Here is a 12,211-nt window from a genome sequence, read left to right on the forward strand (position 1 = left end):
TGCATATAAATTTATTCTCTGACCAAGTAATACCAATTCTAGGAATCAATAAAAAATAAAATAAAAAGGCTTATGCTCAAAGCTATTTGATACAGAACTATTTCAAAAGCAAAAAGCTAAAGAAAAAAAATCTATATGTAGGGGACTACTGGAATAAAATATGGTAGACCCAAGCAATGAAATACCATACAGCTATAAAAAGAAATGAGGGTCAGGTGCCATGGCTCATGTCACTAATCTGAACACTTTAGGAGACTGATGTGGGAAGATCACTTGAGGATAGGAGTTCAAGATCAGCCTGGGCAACAAAGTGAGGCTCTATATCTACAATAAAAAAAAAAAAAAGTATTAAAATGAAAAAAAATGGGCGTGGTTGCATGCACCTGTAGATCTAGCTACTTGGGAAGCTGAAGTGGGAGGACTGCTGGAACCCAGGAGTTCAAGGTTACAGTGAACTGTGATCATGCCACTGCACTCCAACCTGGGAGACAGGGCGAGACTCCATCGTTAACTGAAAAAAATCAAAAAGTAAAATAAAGGAATGAGGAATATCTCTACACACTGCCGTGAAGTTTCTTGAGAATATAGTAAGTATCTGTCACACACAGACAGGTTTAGAGATTTGCCAGTTTGGTTTGGAGCAGGAGGGTAGACAGAAAGGAAGATTCACAGAATAAAAGAGCACTTGATGTGGTAGATGGACAATTTGGAACTAACAGTATTTGATTAACATATATGGCAAGAGCAAGAAAAAGTCTGAACCACAAAAGCAAATAGAATCATAGTAACTTTCTGACTGTTTAATCAATGATTATATTTACATAGACTTATTAATGTAAGGCTTAACTGTTAAATGAAATATGATGATATATCTAAAATGGGAAGGCAGGGTATAGTGCAAGGAGGGTAAGTCCTTTACTCGTCTAATGGTAAGTCAATACATGATGTCTGAAACTAACCAATTGAGAAATAGCTACGTAAGCATGTACTGTGGAAACGTAGAGGCAACTACGAAAACAGAAGCCTTTGCTTCTGTTGATTTGGGCTGAGTTACATATGCTTTTCAGCACCATGTAAAGTTTTCCAAAAAATCAAGTGAAAGTATTACATAGATTACAAAGATAGAAAAACAGTATTTTTTTAAAAGATGTTCAGATACATTTCCCTAAGTTCATTTAAAACAAAGTGCACTAGGCTACAGTGGTATCTGACTGGGCAGAAAATAGAGAAAGAGACAGACTCCGAAAAGACCTGAAGTAACATCAGTTAAGCCTGGAGACGATCACCAGAGCTAGTCTTAAGGGTGAGTCCACAACGAGTGAAAGGGAGAGGGGGTGCTTTCTGTCCATTTAAACTACAGCAACAGCGTGGAGATTCTCCATTAGTCATTTTTTTTCTCGCTCTCCAGGTTTTGATGGTTCAGATATCTCTAGGGTGATACCAATCTTTTTATTATATTTCATGTAATACCAGCTTAAGAAACAACGTAATGAAAAGTCCATGTGCTATTAATTTTATTGCCCTATCAAGAAGATCCAGGATTTCCTCCCTCATTCTACTTTTTAAAAATCATTTTCTCAACTTTTCTGATGTGATTTACACTTACTGGGAAGCTTTTGCTTTTTGGAATTCTTTTAAGAATTATAACCTCTTAATTGTAACTTACACATTTCACAATTTTTGTTTGAAATGAGGAAAATGCTTTTGTAACTATATTTCAATTTCACAAGTAATTTAGGGTAAAAGACAGCAAGGGATGTTGGTAACGTTGCATCCAAGTTTATTCTATTTGTCATTATTGTGCAGACACCTGTAACTTCTCACTTCACTTCTCTAACCCCTCTGGACGGATAGTCAGAGAATGAGGATGAACATTCCTCTGAATACAAAGACTTGGGACATTCTTTCCCTTTAACTTAGAGAAAGAAAAGCAAACTGAATAGGCATAGAAATAATAATGTGCATCACAAGTTGGCAGTTTGAGTTCACCTTAAGGCAATGTCACTGACTAGGACATTCCCTGAGTGTGTGTGCTATATCTTAGGCACTGCCATGGCCCCGGTTGGGGCTTAGAACATGTCATCCCAAAATATGGCACTTTGGTCTGCTGAGTACTTTCAATGGAAGGAAATTGGAAGGGCCTCAGAAGCAAGAATTTCTCTCTGACCTTCTCCTATTCTCCTTTCTCCTTTCCCCATTTCTCTATCAAAAGTGGGTCATAGAAACTAAAACTCTTCTCCTTGAAAGCAGGCCATAAAACCTATAAACTTTACTCTCTGGTCTTCTCCCTTTTCCCTTGAGGGTACTTATGTGACAGGTGTCATGCCCTATACCTGGAAGAAGGAATGCTACATAGAGAGGCCCAGAAGAATCGGAAAAAACAGGCCTTACTGGGCTCTTCTGGTTTATCACCATTACAACATACCCTTTTTGTCCAATCGTATATCTATGCAGCTGATCCTGCATTGAGTGCAAGCTTAAAACTGTAGTTTTCCCTGGATCTTTGGGCTTTCATTTCTGAAGTCTCCTGTGTCATGTAAAACTTTGTTAAATAAATTTGTTATGCTTTTCTCTTGATAACCTGTCTTTTGTTGTAGGAGTGTCAGGCAAGACCCTTGTAATGAGTGGGGAAAAGCTGTTACCATTTCACTCCTATAGCCTCAAGACCTAGCACCTTGTCTAGCATCCATTGAATTAATGAAGTTGGATGATTGAATGACTGATATCTCAATAATTGCCACTGATTTGACTATTTAAGCAGATCATCTTTTCCTCCTAAATATTCCCCCCATGCTATACCGAAAGTCACAGAACATCATGTTTGCAGAAGAATAGCTTTCCTCAGTCAAGGCTAAATAAGTAACAGGAGCTGACAGCGAACACCTCCTATTCAAGTTAGAATGAACACTATTTGGTCTTAGACACATAAATATTCAGACAAGAGGTTTCCATTTAGAAGAAGCAAATCAATGATGAGTTCAGAAAACATTCCTGTTAACACACTCAAAAGTTGTAATCAAAAGTTGGGCATCACCTGAAAATCGTAAACTTTTTAAACAAATAGAAGGATATGAGGATAAAGGGATGTTTCTAATTAGATTCACTTTTCTAAAATCTTTCACTTTCCTTACTAGTCTGATGCTCACAGGTGTAAGGTCATTGTGAGATTTTTGATAACATACATAGGTCTGCCGAGTTCATAGCACCGCAGACTTGGGAAGATTTTGCATGGCCAGTGCGTGGCCCAGAGGCAGCAGTGTTTATTTTAGCCAGTAACAAACATGATAAATGATGTGCCACCCTCCATCACTACTGGTCACTGGAAGTGCTGGCTGACCATCAGCTCAGAACTCAATTCCCACAGGTTCCCTGCCAGACTATTTGAATAAACCTAGGCAAGTTTACAATTTCTGATTTGGCAGAAAAATATCTTTCACTTGGTAGTCTAAATATGTTTCAGGGCGTTTGAGGGTGAACGGTTGGTTTCTATGCTTAAATAGTAATTTTAGGTATTTTTAAAACATCTTCCTTGAAATATAATTCACATACTGTATGATTTTTCCATTGCTTTTAATATATTTACAGAGTTTTTAAATCATCGCCACAACCAATTTTCTAATATTTGCGTTACTGCAACAAAAAAACCTCTGTACCCCCAGATCATCCCACCTTGCCTAGTCCTAAGCAAACACTAATGATTCCCCTTCCCTGCTAGATGGGGTTGTTTTCATTGTCATTTCCTTGTTTATTGATTGGTGACATGACCCGTCTATTTTAATGAAGTCTATTTCCCTGCGGTGTCTCTCCTAAGGAAGGCACAGCTTTGGACATGCATAGTTACTTGCGAAAACAGTGGTTTTAGCAGGGCTCTGTCTCCTCTCCTGATCTCTCTGTTAAGCTGCCTGCCTTGTTTGGTATCACATCCGAATTATCAATTGATTGTTCTATTGTTTTGGACAATGCCCTGGGGCATAAATTGCTCTGTAGTATTATCTGATTAAATCCATGCAATATTGTTTTTATTTCTTGTTTCGTTTTTGTTTTTTTGAGACAGTCTTACCCTGTTGTCCAGGCCAGAGTGTGGTGGTGCGATCTCGGCTCACTGCAACCTCCGCCTCCCAGGTTCAAGCGATTCCCCTGCCTCAGCCTCCTGAGTAGCTGGAATTACAGGTGTCAACTACCAGTCCGGCTAATTTTTGTATTCTTAGTAGAGCCGGGGTTTCACCATGTTGGCCAGGCTGGTCTAGAATTCCTGACCTCAGGTGATCCACCTGCCTGGGCCCCCAGAATGCTGGGATTACAGGCATGAGCCACCATGCCCGGCCACGGAAGTAGTTTTTAAAGACAGTTTTTGAGGTTTATGGAGACCCCAGGAGGGCACTTCTTATCCACCTCTTTCTCTTTCTGTCTGGCGAACTAGCTGGCCTATGGTTAAACTTTTTGCTCTTACTTAAGAAGAGCTATTTGTTTTCACAAATACCCTTAGACTTGAACTTCACCATATTCTGTTTAAAATAAAATTAATTCATTTGGGGGGCATTCAGATGTTCCTTTTCCTGTGGTTTCCCCTTTCATTTGGTTAAGATGTCTCAACCCTACTCCAGGAACTGGCTGGAGGAGTTAGCCTCTGGTCCTCCGGACTTTTTGTCTTGACTCTCCTGGTGTGGGATACTACCCAAAGATCGAGTTCATGTCAGGAAAATCGGAACCCCAATGTTCTTGCCAGCCATGCACAGAGTAGACAGTCCATCCTGAGTGAGAGCTGTTGGGAGGAAGATAGCCACCAACACTTTGGCAACATGCACCTGGAATATATCCTCTTCATGGAGTTGGAGAGGATGAAAAATGTTAGTGGTTCCCCCTCCCAATAAAATATGGCAACCTTTGATCAGAAATTGAAAAGAGAAGGAACTCATCTTTTTGGCACTTGGATTGAAGTTTCTGTTAAGCTGAGCTTGGGGTAAAAAGGGAGAGTGTAGAAGGTGGCTCAAATGTTACAGACTCTCATTGTTCTGAGTTTTAGTAGGTTTTCTTAAATAGATGTTTCTTCATTTGCTGTATGCTATATGCTATTTGGACAACTTCCACAGATTAGACTAAAAAAAATAAAACTATTGTTCACTGGCTTTGCTTGAGTTGTTGCTGAAGAGTGGGAAACAGACCTCCTACTGACGTCATCTCAGAAGTGGAACTTTGATCCCTTTCAAGTCTTTTTCTTGAGTATTCTTATTTATTGTTTGAACTCTATGGATAACTAATGCTTAAACCAATGGCAAAGAAAATGTAGTGTTTCTTTAAAGCCATTTAAGTTGCAGTGAATTCACTCTATTATTGCTATTTTATTGTTGGATAAAAACTATTATGAAAGGATTTTTTATAAATTGGTAAATAAGGAAATTAAAGAGAATTAGCATAAATAAAAATTATTACTGTATTAACTTTACAACCTTTGGAACAGTTAAAACTATTGATTCCAAGCCATTTAACTCCCTGTGTTTTAAATAAACACCTCTTTTAATTTTTCTGACTTTAGTTTCAGAATTGGAAGGAAAATATTATAGCTGCCTATTGTCCTCTTCTACTCAGTCCAAAGTGTAAAATCCTGGAAGTAGCTAAAATATGATTAAAATCTTAAAAGCCAATAAAATAAAACTTTCACTCACTTTCCACTTTGCAGCCATAAAAAAGAACAAAACTGTGTCCTTTGTAGGAACATGGATGCAGCTGGAGAACATTATTCTAAGCAAATAAATGAATTAGTGAGGAACAGAAAACCAAATACATGTTCCCACTTACAATTGGGAGATAAATGTTGGGTACACTGGACATGAAGATGACAACAATAGACACTGGGGACTACTAGAAGGAGGAGGGAGGAGTGGCAAGGGTTGAAAACTAACTATTGGGTGCTATGTTCACTACCTTAGTGGCAGGACCAATAGGACCCCAAACCACATCATGCAATATACTCATGTAATAAACCTGCATGTGTAACCCCTGAATCCAAAATAAAATTAGAATTTTTTTTTAATTGAAAAGAAAAATATCTTTGGAGGCACTCTGCTTTGTGACATTGCTATAACAAACTTCTTCCTTTAATCTTCAAGAAAGAAAAAAGCATGCTCACTGCAACTATAACGGAAAGGAACAGAACTTCAATGTCTGTTCCAGAAGGAAGTATCATGTTGGATTTTACCGTACAATGAAGCAATGGGAAGAGGGGTCAGATGGAAGTCGCTGAGGTCTGGCTTCTACTTTGACATTTGTTCATGTGTGGGCTTCATCAGTTGGCCTAAGCATAGTATCAGAGATGTCTCAGCCTCAACAATTATTGTGGTCATAAGGATGATGTGGGAGACAAGAAATGGCATCTTTTACCCCTCTTTCACATTGATGAGATAAAACCAGAAAACAAAATACTTTCAACAATTTCTATTTCCTGATAACAAGACTTCTACAAGTGGAGGTGGCCAATGTTGACGCCAATGGCAGGAGATATCAAAGTGGCCTGTTCACGTTCCTCAGGCTCCTGTTTCCTGGGAGGTCAAAGGAGTCGTAGCCTCAGCTCTGCCTAAAGAGTTTCCCTTTGCCTCTGCAGGGTGCAAAGCAAGCTGGGCACAGTTCCCCAGAAATCCCTTAGGCAGTAGCAATGGGAATCAGTGGGTAAACACTCAACTTCCTCACGGGATGGAGCCTCCATTGTACACAGCTGTCACCTGCTCTTTAATACAGCCTCTGCTGGCATCTTCTCCTTTCTAGTCTCACTTCCCCCTCCCCTACTAGTGCTTCCTGAGATCACCTCCCAGATAAATCAGTGGCACCCAAGTCCCTATCTGGGGTCGGCTGGGGTGGGCAACATTAGAGGGCCTTCTCTCCCTCTACTCTCCACTAGCAGGTGCCTCCAAACATGCCCCAGAGCCATCTGTGTTCATACTCCCGCCCCTCACCTTGGTGAGATCTGACCCTCAAAACTGCTCAAGTTTCTCATCTCTTCAAGACTTGCCACCTTTCTTTAGTGGGTAATGGGAGCTCCTACCTCCGAGTTTCTGCTGTGACCACTGTAGACATGAAGTCCTGGCCACACATCCTACCTCAGGGAATTGCAGGGAACCTATATGGCTCAGGTTGTCCAGGACGTTTTCTCTGTCTCTGACAAGCTTCCTGGCTCAGTGTTCTCATGCATGCAAGGGGCATAATACCTGCCTACATTTGTTTACCGAGAGCCTAAAATTCATTCTTTTCAGTGTGCAGCTGTAGGAGTTTTGACAAATGTGCACTGACCTCTAACCCCCATGACAGTCAAGATAGAGAAGTTTGATCACCCCCCAAATTCCCACATGCCCACTGTAGTCAACCCCTGACCCACATGTAATCTGTGGCAACCACTGGAGAAGTCATACTCAAAAGGCTGCATTCCATGTGATTCCATTCACAGGGCACTCTGGAAAAGGTACAACTATAGAGGGAGAGAACAAGGCAGTGGCCCCTAGGCTATGAACCCAGGGAGTCTTGTCCCTGGTGTCCCTCCCAATTTAGGCATACAGCAGTTGAAAGGGCAGTTATGTGAGACCCGTTCCCCACCACCCTTGCCAGGGCCTTACAACTGATAACCCAGTAGTTTAACAACTGGAACTGGGTCTACAACAACATAGTAGGTCAGGATGAAAACGAATTGAGTAAATTAAAGTGAGGTACATATTCCTATGGTGGCAAATGGAGGCAATGAGCGAACGTCCTTCCACTGTGTTTCCAAAATCCATCTACAAAGACAGAGGAGAGAGAGAGAGACAGAGAGGAGAGAGAAGCAGAGAGGAGAGAGAGAGAGACAGAGACAGAGAGGAGAGAGAAGAAGAGAGAGAGAGAGACAAGAGGGGAAAGAAAAGCAGAGAGAGAGAGGGGAAGGAGGCAGAGAGACAAAGAAGGAGTCAGAGAGAAAGAAAGAGAAAGATAGAAGTAGTAAAGAAAAAAGTGTGCCCTATTCCTTTAAATTCCAGGGTAAATTTAAAACCTGTTATTGATAATTGAAGGTCTTCTCCATGAGTCTGTAACACTCCAATACTACCTTGTTGTCAGTGTAAACAAGGGAGTAGCCTGAAAACATTGAGACCACTGACAATCTGTAGCCTTCTTATCAAAAATTTTTAACCCAGTAACCCACAGATGGGCCAAATGCATTCAGTTGGTATCAGCAACTGCTTTGCTAAAAGTAGAAAAATAACCTTTAGAGGAAACTTCATTGTGAGCACACCTCACCGGTTCAGATACAGTTCAGATAGTTCAGAACTATCCTAAGCCAAAAAGCAAAAATGTAGATTACTAACTCAAAAATCTTAAAGAATGGGGTTATTCTGTTAGAAAACGGTGATTTAACACTAATAGATATGACACTAACTGCTGAAAATTCCCTTAACCCAGCAGATTTCCTAACATTTGATTTAAATCTTAATTATCATACAAAGGTCCGACTAGACCTAGCAGGAACCCCCTTCAGGACAGGATGATAGATTGCTCCTTCCAGATGATTGAGGGAAAAATCACAATGGATATTCAGCAATTTATAGGGAAACTCTTGCAGAAGCAGAGTTAGGAAAACTGCCTAATAACTGGTCTGCTCAAACGTATGAGCTGTTTGAGCTCAGCCAAGACTTAAAGTACTTACAGAATAAAAAAAACTATCTCAATCCTGACTCAAAAGGTTACCTACACCCTCTCTGAAACGAATTTGCATAAGAACTGTTGGTTATGGGAATGCATCTTGATGGGGCAGCTGGGTTGTTATGAAATACTCAGGAACCCAGCCCAGCTCTAGAACTCTCACCCCTGAGGGCAAAGGCAATGTTGGGCAAACTGGTAAAGGACCACTAGAATCCAGCAGCCCAGAACCTTTTCTTTGTGGTCAACAAAGGCAGGAAAACAGGTGCAGGACTGCTACATTGGTGAGCATAACTAATTTGATAAGCAGAGGTCCATGGGTGGTTAGGCACCCTGGAAAGGAATAAGCATTAGGACCATAGAGGATGCTCTAGGACTAATACTTATCAGAAAATGACTAGGGGTGCTGGCATCCCTATGTTCTTTTTCCAGATGGGAAATGTTCCCCTCAAGGCAAAAACACTCTTAAGATGTATTCTGCAGAATTTGGCCCAGTCAGAGTGCATGTACCTTTTCCCTCTCAGCCTTGAAGCAAATTAAAATAGACCTAGGTAAATTCTCAGATAACCCTTATGGCTATATTGATGTTTTACAGGGGTTAGGACAATCCTTTGATCTGACATGGAGAGATGTAATGTTACTGCAAGATCAGACACCAAACCCAAATGAGAGACGTGCCGCCATATTTGCAGCCCGAGAGTTTGGCAGTCTCTGGGTATCTCAGTCAGGTCAATGATAGGATGAAAACAGAGGAAGGAGAACAATTCCCCACAGGCCTGCAGGCAGTTCCCAGTGTAGACCCTCAGTGGGACATAGAGTCAGAATATGGAGATTGGTGCTGCAGACATTTGCTAATTTGCGTGCTGGAAGGACAAAGGAAAACTAGGAAGAAGCCTACAGATTATTCAATGATGTCCACTATAACACAAGGAAAAGAAGAAAATCTTACTGCCCTTCTGGAGAAACTAAGGGAGGCATTGAGGAAGCGTATCTCTTTGTCACCTTTCTCTATTGAAGACCAACTAATCTCAAAGGATAAGTTTATCACTCAGTCAGCTGCAGACATTAGAAAAAAACTTCAAAAGTCCACCTTAGGCCCAGAGCAAAACTTAGAAACCCTATTGAACTTGGCAACCTTGGTTTTTTTATAATAGAGATCAAGAGGAGTTGGCAGAACAGGACAAACGGGATTTAAAAAAAGGGCCACCTCTTTTGTCATGGCCCTCAGGCAAGTGGACTTTGGAGGCTCTGGAAAAGGGAAAGGCTGGGCAAAGCTTCCAGTGCAGTCTACAAGGGCACTTTAAAAAAGATTGTCTGAATAGAAATAAGCCACCCCCTCATCCATGCCCCTATGTCAAGGGAATCACTGGAAGACCCACTGCCCCAGGGCATGAAGATCCTCTGTGTCAGAAGCCACTAACCAGGTGATCCAGGAGCAGGACCGAGGGTGCCCGGGACAAGCGCCAGCCCATGCCATCACCCTCACAAAGCCCCGGGTATGTTTGACCATTGAGGGCCAGGAGGTTAACTGTCTCCTGGACACTGGCCCGGCCTTCTCAGTCTTACTCTCCTGTCCTGGACAACTGTTCTCCAGATCTGTCACTATCCGAGGAGTCCTAGGACAGGCAGTCACTAGATACTTCTCCCAGCCATTAAGTTGTGACTGGGAACTTTACTCTTTCCACATGCCTTTATAATTATGCCTGAAAGCCCCACTCCTTTGTTAGGGAGAGACATTCTAGCAAAAGCAGGGGCCATTATACACCTGAACGTAGGAGAAGGAACACACGTTTCTTGTCCCCTACTTGAGGAAGGAATTAATCCTGAAGTCTGGGCAACAGAAGGACAATATGGACAAGTGAAGAATGCCCATCCAGTTCAAGTTAAACTAAAGGATTCGGCCTCCTTTCACTATCAGAGGCAGTACCCCCTTAGACCCGAGGCCCAACAAGGACTCCAAAAGATTGTTAAGGACTTAAAAGCCCAAGGCCTAGTAAAACCATGCAATAGTACCTGCAATACTCCAATTTTAGAAAGTACAGAAACCCAACGGACAGTGGAGATTAGTGCAAGATCTCAGGATTATCAAGGAATATCAATGAGGCTGTTGTCCCTCTATACCCAGCTGTACCTAACCGTTACACTCTGCTTTCCCAATTACCACAGAAAGCAGAGTGGTTTACAGTCCTGGAACTTAAGGATGCCTTCTCTGCATCCCTGTACTTCCTGGCTCTCAATTTTTGTTTGCCTTTGAAGATTGTTCGAACCCAATGTCTCAACTCACCTGGACTATTTTACCCCAAGGATTCAGGGATAGTCCTTATCTATTTGGCCAGGCATTAGCCCAAGACTTGAGCCAGTTCTCATACTTGGACACTCTTGTCCTTCAGTACATGGATGATTTACTTCTAGCTGCCTGTTCAGAAACCTTGTGCCATCAAGCCATTCAAGCACTTTTAAACTTCCTCACCATTTGTGGCTACAAGGTTTCCAAACCAATGGCTCAGCTCTGCTTACAACAGGTGAAATACTTAGGGCTAAAATTATCCAAAGGCATCAGGGCCCTCAGTGAGGAATGCATCCAGCCTATACTGGCTTATCCTCATCCCCAAACCCTGAAGCAATTAAGAGGGTTCCTTGGCATAACAGCCTTCAGCCAAATATGGATTCCCAGGTATGGCGAAATAGCCAGGCCATTATACACGCTAATTAAGGAAACTCAGAAAGCCAATACCCATTTAGTAGAATGGACACCTGAAGCCTAAGTGGCTTTTCAGGCCCTAAAGAAGGGGCTAATGCAAGCCCCATTGTTAAGCTTGCCAACAGGGTGAGATTTTTCTTTATATGTCATAGAACAAAACAGAAATAGCTCTAGGAGTCCTTACACAGGTCCAAGGGACCACTTTGAAACCTGTGGTGTACCTGAGTAAGGAAATTGATAGTAGCAAATGGTTGACCTCATTGTTTACGGGTAGTGGCAACAGTAGCAGTCCTAGTATCTGGAAAGCAGTTAAAATGATACAGGGAAGAGATCTTACAGTGTGGACATCTTATGATGTGAATGGCATACTCACTGCTAAGGGAGACTTGTGGCTGTCAGACAACTGTTTGCTTAAATATCAGGCTCTATTACTTGAAGGACCAGTGCTGTGACTGCGCACTTGTGCAACTCTTAATCCAGCCACGTTTCTTCCAGATAATGAAGAAAAGATAGAACATAACTGTCAATAAGTAATTGCTCAAACCTATGCTGCTCGAGGGGACCTTCTAGAGGTTCCCTTGACTGTTCCCGAACTCAACTTGTATACTGATGGAAGTTCCTTTGTAGAAAAAGGACTTCGAAAAGTGGGGTATGCAGTGGTCAGTGATAATGGAATACTTGAAAGTAATCCCCTCACTTCAGGAACTAGTGCTCAGCTGGCAAAACTAATAGCCCTCACACAGGCACTAGAATTAGGAGACGGAAAAAGGGTAAATATATATACAGACTCTAAGTACGCTTACCTAGTCCTCCATGCCCACGCAGCAATATGGAGAGAAAGGGAATTCCTAACTTCCG

At 41.7% G+C, this 12,211-nt stretch overlaps 1 long non-coding RNA gene across 1 annotated transcript in view; it reads left to right on the plus strand.

Annotated features, from left to right (window-relative positions):
* LOC106994331 (uncharacterized) overlaps window positions 1-2,570 on the plus strand; it is a 43,002-nt gene extending 40,432 nt beyond the window's left edge. Inside the window, exon 6 of the long non-coding RNA XR_001440880.3 lies at window positions 2,455-2,570. This is a non-coding gene — a long non-coding RNA (uncharacterized LOC106994331). The remainder of the gene's footprint in view (window positions 1-2,454) is intronic.
* Window positions 2,571-12,211: the final 9,641 nt, after the last annotated feature.

This window comes from Macaca mulatta, chromosome 17, assembly GCF_049350105.2.
Source record: "Macaca mulatta isolate MMU2019108-1 chromosome 17, T2T-MMU8v2.0, whole genome shotgun sequence".
In the NCBI taxonomy this organism is placed as follows: domain Eukaryota; kingdom Metazoa; phylum Chordata; class Mammalia; order Primates; family Cercopithecidae; genus Macaca; species Macaca mulatta.